This window comes from Malania oleifera, chromosome 1, assembly GCF_029873635.1.
Source record: "Malania oleifera isolate guangnan ecotype guangnan chromosome 1, ASM2987363v1, whole genome shotgun sequence".
NCBI lineage: Eukaryota > Viridiplantae > Streptophyta > Magnoliopsida > Santalales > Ximeniaceae > Malania > Malania oleifera.
In genome coordinates this window covers 94,519,534-94,526,196 of record NC_080417.1, presented here as the reverse complement: position 1 = coordinate 94,526,196, position 6,663 = coordinate 94,519,534, and positions in this window count along the sequence as shown.

Here is a 6,663-nt window from a genome sequence, read left to right as displayed (position 1 = left end):
CAAAGGAATATGCTCTTGTGAAGTTTCCATTCCTCTAGATGCCTTACTCACCTCCAATGTGTGCATTTCATTTGTTGTCTCCATTCCTAGATAATTTGGTTTTGAGTTTGTCCCTTCTTCATGGTTTCGCCCCACTCTCTGTGTGCATTTCACTTCTTGTCTCATTTCTTATCTGTTATAATTTTGTGCCTATCCCTTCTTCATGATTTTGGCCCCCTCTTGGGCTTTTTTTGCATTATCCCATTCTTTGCTCAACCATTATCATACTATTAGATGAGGTCCATACTCCAACTCTTCGATTTTTTTAACTAAAAGCTCTTCTCTACAATTGTTTTGTTAGGTTATTTCCTTCCATGTGGAGGAAAGCCCAGCCCTTTTAGTGTGAAAAACCTAAAGGAAGTTATAAAAAGATAGGGGAGAAGAGAGGAGCCGTCACTTCTCAAAAGAAAGAAAGAAAAACGTGATTTTTCTCATGCTGCCTAGATTTCATCAAGACTCCGATCCTGCTTCATCTGTGGTCTGATCGAGCTGAAATTTGGAGGAGAGGTTCATGATTCAAGGATCTACAATCTGAATGGTGGAGATCATATTTGGAGCTCGGGAGATAGGGTTTTTTCCCATGAATAGTAACCTTGAATTTGGTATATTTTCTCTAATTCTCTTTGTATTTGCCAAGATTGTAGATATCTTGATGAGAGATATTTGTATCCTCTAATTACGATTAGAGAAAACTTTGTGTATCCATTATTTAATTGATAGTGGATATTTTTACTCGATTAGGTCCCGTGATTTTTCTTCCTCACATTGGGGAAGTTTTCCACGTAAAAAATTGCTTGTGTTCTTGTGGCTTGATGTGATTGATTATTTCTCTTATTATTTTCAGCACGTATAAAAGTAGAGATACACTATATTTACTTGCATATATGAAGAAGAATTATTCCATTGTGGTTGTTTATTGATATCTCCCCTAACAAAGTGGTATCAGAGCCTGATTAACAGATTGTCAGGTTGGCAGTTTGAGTTATGGGAGCAAATACTAGTAGAATGATTAATCTTAATGGTTTAATTATCATATATGGAAAGCAAAAATGGAGGATCTTCTTTATGTGAAAGATTATTACCTACTGATATTTAGTGCTTAAAAACCAGAAAAAAAAAAAAAAATCTGATATGGAATGGACTTTGTTACATCGACAGGTGTGTGGGTATATCAGGCAATGGGTAGATGATAATGTTTTGAACCATATTATTGGAGAAACAAATGCACGTTCTCTATGGAATAAGCTTGAACAATTATATGCTAGAAATACTGGAAATAATAAGTTTTTTCTGATTAAACAAATGATGGCTTTGAGGTACCAAGACGGGACTCCTTTATATGATCACCTGAATAGATTCCAAGTAATTATTAATCAGTTGGCTGGAATGGGTATTAAGTTTGATGATGAGATATAAGGGTTATGGTTTCTTGGTTCATTACCGGACTCATGGGAGACGCTCAAAACTTCATTGTCTAACTCCGCTCTAGAAGGTGTAATCACAATGGATATGGCCAAGAGCTGTTTGCTAAATGAAGAGATGAGAAGAAAAACACAGGGGCCCTCTTCACAGTTAGAGATCTTGGTTATAGAAAAGAGGAGGAGAAGTAAGAACAGAGGTTCGAAGAACAGAGATAACAACAAAAGCAAGTCCAACAAGTTTGCGAATGTTGAGTGTCATCATTGCGGGAAAAAAAGACACATCAAGAAATATTGCAGGCAATTGAAGAAAGAAAACAAGAATGAGAAAAGGAAGGGAAAGAAGAATGGAGATGACAAAGATGGTGGTGATAAAGTTGCTACTACTATTCCTGTAGAATTCCTCATTGTTTATGATGATGAGATGATAAATGTTGCATATCATGAGACCAGTTGGGTGATTGACAGTGGTGCCTCCATTCATGGTATATCTCGAAAGGATCTCTTTACATCCTATAGATCTGGTGACTTTGGAACAGTAAATATGGAAAATGATAGCTTGGTTAAAGTCATTGGAATTGGGGATGTGTATCTGAAGTCAAATAATGGCACGAGTTTAGTTCTTAAAGATGTGAAGCATATTCCTGACATTCGTTTGAATTTGATTTTTGCAGATAAACTGGATAACGAAGGGTACTGCAGCACTTTCAGTGATGGCCAGTGGAAGCTCACCAGGGGTGCTATGGTTGTGGCTCGTGGCATGAAGCACTCTGCATTGTACATTCTACAAGCAAAGATCTTCAATGACATAGTTAATGCGATGGAGGATAATGGTACAACAGAGTTGTGGCACAAGAGACTAGCTCATATGAGTGAGAAAGGATTAGCTCTACTAGGGAAGAAAAGTATACTATGTGGACTAAAAAGTACACTTCTGAAAAGGTGTACTCATTGTTTGTCAGGGAAGCAGAGCAGAGTTTCCTTCAAGAATTCCCCTCATTCGAGAAAGTCAGAGATACTGAATTTAGTACATTCGGATGTGTGTGGCCCTATGAAGACAAGAACACTTGGTGGCTCCAGATACTTTGTGACCTTTATAGATGATCATTCAAGGAAGTTGTGGGTATATATCTTGAAGTCAAAAGACTAAGTGTTGGCTAAGTTCAAGAAATTTCAAGCCCTCGTTGAGAGACAGACTGGGAAGAAACTGAGGTGCATTCGGACTAACAACGGTGGAGAGTATTGTGGTCCATTTGATGAGTATTGCAGACAACAGTGTATTCGGCATCAAAAGACTCCTTCGAAAACTCCTCAATTGAATGGCATAGTAGAAAGGACGAATAGAACACTACTTGAGAGAGTGAGATGTTTGCTTTCACAAGCCCGGTTGCCAAAATCCTTTTGGGGGGAGGCATTGAGCACTGTTGTTCATGTGTTGAATCTTACACCCTGTGTTCCTCTACAGCTTGATGTTCCAGACTGAGTTTGGATAGGTAAGAATGTTTCCTATAATCATTTGCTTGTGTTGGGGTGCAAAGTATTTGTGCATATTCCAAAAGATGAAAGGTCCAAATTTGATGAGAAAACGCGACATTGTTTATTCCTTGGCTACGGTCAAGATGAGTTTGGATACAAGATTTATAATCCAGTTGAGAAGAAAATTGTGAGAAGCAGAGATGTCGTGTTTGTAGAAGATCAGACGATTCAGGATATTGAGAAGGTAGAGAAATCTATGTCTCAACAGAGTGACAGTTTGATGGATGTGGATCCAGTTCCTTTGAAGAATTTTTCATCTCAGGTTAAGAATCATGTTTAGGATGACCACCAGGGTAGAGGTGATATGGATGTTCCCTTACAGGTTCAAGGAGATGTTGAGACTGATGAGCAGTTGATAGTGCCAAAGATTCCACTAGAGATTCCATCTAGGAGGTCAGCTAGAGACCGACATCCTTCCACTCGATATTCAGCAGAACAATATGTGTTATTGACTGATGAGGGAGAGCCCAAGTGTTTTGCAGAAGCCATGGAAGATGAACACAAGACAGAGTGGGTTGAGGTCATGCAAGATGAGATGCAATCATTGTATGATAACCAAACCTTTGAGTTAGTGAAGCTGCCTAAAGGAAAAAGAGCATTGGAGAACAAGTGGATTTACAAGAAGAAGCCAAATGAGTTCTCTTCACGACCACGGTACAAAGCTAGATTGGTTGTCAAAGGGTTCGGTCAGAGAAAAAGGTATTGATTTTGATGAGATCTTCTCTCCAATTGTAAAGATGTCATCGATCCGTACAGTACTCGGTTTAGCAACTAGTCTTGACTTGGAAGTTGAGCAAATGGATGTGAAAACTGCCTTCCTTCATGGTGATTTGGAGGAATAAATTTATATAAAGCAGCCAGATGGTTTTAGAGTGAAAAGGAAAGAGGATTATGCAAGCTGAAGAAAAGCCTATATGGTTTGAAACAAGCACCGAGACAATGGTATAAGAAGTTTGAGTCTGTTATGGGAGAGCAAGGCTACAAGAAGACAACTTCAAATCACTGTGTATTTGTTCAAAAATTCTTTGATGATGATTTTATTTTCTTACTGTTTTATACGGATGACATGCTAATTGTTGGCAGGAATGCTTCAAGGATTAACTAGTTGAAGAAGCAATTGAGTAAGTCATTTGCTATGAAGGATTTGGGACCAGCAAAGAAAATTCTTGGCATAAGAATCAGTCGTGACAGGAGTGCTAAGAAGTTATATTTGTCGCAGGAGGAGTACATTGAGAAAGTGCTTCAGAGGTTCAATATGGACAAAGCTAAAGTGGTTAGCTCTCCTCTTGCTACCCACTTCAGACCAGGTACAAAGGAATGTCCTTCTACAAATAAGGAAAAGGAAGACATGGAAAAAGTTCCTTACGCCTCAGCAGTAGGAAGTTTGATGTATGCAATGGTTTGCACAAGACCAGATATGGCCTATGCAGTTGGTGTAGTTAGCCGATTCTTGTTAAATCCGGGAAGAGAGCACTAGAATGTAGTGAAGTGGATCATGAGGTATCTTCGAGGCACTTCCAGTTTGAGACTTGGTTTGGGAAACAGACAACTATTGTTTGTTGGCTACACAGATGCAGATATGGTTGGGGATGTGGATATTCGTAAGTCTACTTCGGGCTATTTGATAACTTTTGCAAGTGGGGCTATAGTTTGGCAATTGAGACTTCAAAAGTGCATTGATCTTTTTAAGACAGAGGCAGAGTTCATTGCAGCAACGGAAGCGACTAAAGAGTTGTTATGGGCAAAGAAGTTCTTGAGAGAGCTTGGTTTCGAGCAGCAGAGGTATGTGTTGTTTTGTGATAGCCAGAGTGCTATTCATCTTACTAAGAATTCCAGTTTCCATGCAAGGTCGAAGCACATTGATGTGCGATACCATTGGATCAGAGATGCGTTGAACGATAAGTTATTGTAACTTGAGAAGGTTCACACTAATGATAATGGTTCTGATATGTTGACAAAGACACTACCAAGGGAGAAGCTTGAAATTTATTGTTCGATCGTCGGGATGGCAATTCCCTCCACATAGTTGGAAAGGGGGAGGTTTGTTGGGTTATTTCCTTCCATGTGGAGGAAAGCCCAAGAGGGCTTTATTAAAAGCCTAGCCCTTTTAGTGTGAAAAACCTAAAGGAAGTTATACAAAGAGAGGAGAGAAGAGAGGAGCCGTCACTTCTCAAAAGAAAGAGAGAAAAACGTGATTTTTCTCATGCTGCCTAGATTTCATCAAGACTCTGATCTCGTTTCGTTTATGGTCCGATCGAGCAGAAATTTAGAGGAGAGAGGAGAGGTTCATGACTCAAGGAGCTACAATCTGAACAGTGGAGATCAGATTTGGAGCTCGGGAGTTAGAGTTTTTTCCCGTGAATAGTAACTGCGAATTTGGTACATTCTCTCCAATTCTCTTTGTATTTGCCAAAATTGTAGATATCTTGATGAGAGATATTTGTATCATCTAATTACGATTAGAGAGAGACTTTGTGTACCCATTATTTGATTGGTAGTTGAGATTTTTACTGGACTAGGTCCTGTGGTTTTTCTTGCTCATACTGGGGAAGTTTTTCATGTAAAAAATTGCTTATGTTCTTGTGGTTTAGTGTGATTGATTATTTCTCTTATTATTTCCAGCACGTATAAAAGTAGAGATATACTATATTTGCTTGCATACAGGGAGAAGAATTATTCCGCTGTGATTGTTTATTGATATCTCTCCCAACATATATATATATATATATATATATATATATATATATGGATCTGTACATATTTTCCCTAATCTCTTCCGTTGTAACCTTATTAACCCCATTCCAAGCTCTTAGTAGTATATTCTTCATTGTTTGCTTGTATAAGGTTTTCATGGAACGGATTTTCCTTGCTAGAAATAGCTTTCGAATTTTGATTGCTTCATCTCCATTTTCTTCGAGTTAGAAGACATGTTGCATCTTTTTTTGCCATACGCACCAGTCTAGTACAAACATGGTTTGAGATTGCTTCAATATTGGAATGGGTAAATTCTAGGTTTCACCATAAAGAGAGGCTCTAGTTGAGTGGTGAAAAGCTCATGAATTGATTTAATATATATCCCAATGGAGTTAGGACATTTGTATTTCAACAATTGAAGAGATTACCAACTCCATTTTATATTAGCAAGAAAAATGAGACATTTTTCTAGTTCCCCTCATCCTCCCTCATACCTAAATTGCAAAACAACAATTTACAATATTTTGAAGAGAAATAAATGAAAAATAATTTATTATCCTTCAAAATAAATATATTAAAAATAAAAAATTTATTCTTATATAATTAAAAAAATTTTAAAAATAGTTAGCAATGTGTAAAATTAAATATTTGTTCATTGAACTTGTTATATTTTAAAATTAGCAACTTTTTTAGTTATTATTTCAAAAATGAAAATAAATTTAAAAAATTAATTGAAGAAATATTTATTTATTTTTTACTTGAATCAAGTAACAATTAAAAGCATGATAAAAATGGTAAAGGCACAAAATAAAAAAATTATTATAATAAAAAATTATTTTACTTAACTATTACATTTTAAAATTCACAAGAACAATCTTACTGACATATCAAATGAAAACTGGTAAAAGTTTTTTTTTTTTTCTTAAGTTTTTAATTATTTTATTAAAAAAAATATAGAAATTTTATGTATATTTTT